Below are 716 nucleotides of genomic sequence, written 5' to 3'. Positions count from 1 at the left end.
GGGGCGGCGGGGCCGCAGCGAGCGCTCGGAGCCTGCTAGCGTGCTCCCCGCCTCAAAAGTTGTGGGCGCGGCGGGCGGAGGGGCGGCCACCCGGCCACATGCTAATGAGCCGGGCGGGTCGCGGGCGGCGGGCGGCTCCTCCTCGGCTGACATCACCGGCCCCGCGGCGGGCCGGGGCGGGGAGAGGGCAGGGGGCTGGGGGCCGGGGGCGGCGGGCGAGGTCAGCTGAGACCCAGGGCAACTTCGGTCACTCGCACACACCACATAGCACCGCTTTGCCTTTTAGAGAAAGATGCGAAAAGCCGAGCTTTGCGAATGAGAAAGCACCATGCCAATTCCATAGACGCACAGTAGGTCTGTGAAAGCAGGTCCTCCTCTGTGACTGACTGGCACCCGCTAGATTATGCTGGTTACTCTGATAGAAGAGAGAAACCTGCCCCGCCTAGCGCTATCCCTGTCCCGAGGAGCTTGAAGTGCCCCCAAACACTACCACTGCCCCTTGCCCGGATGCTCAGTGCTGTGATTGATGCCTTTGCCAAGACGAGCGCCTTACCCGCTGTCCCGGGCAAGAATCTGCAAACTCCTCTTATGTCCTCCCGCACCCGGATTCCGCTCCCATCCCGACCACTGCCTTTGGCTCACAGCAGAGTTCTGCAGAGCCGTCGCCGCCAGGACACCCAAACAGGCTGCAGGGAAAAGAAAACTGTGAACTCAGG

The sequence above is a fragment of the Octodon degus genome, unplaced genomic scaffold (genome assembly GCF_000260255.1).
Source record: "Octodon degus isolate 3935 unplaced genomic scaffold, OctDeg1.0 scaffold00147, whole genome shotgun sequence".
In the NCBI taxonomy this organism is placed as follows: domain Eukaryota; kingdom Metazoa; phylum Chordata; class Mammalia; order Rodentia; family Octodontidae; genus Octodon; species Octodon degus.
The sequence above is the reverse complement of the archived record's forward strand: the minus strand, read 5'-3'. Positions refer to the sequence as shown.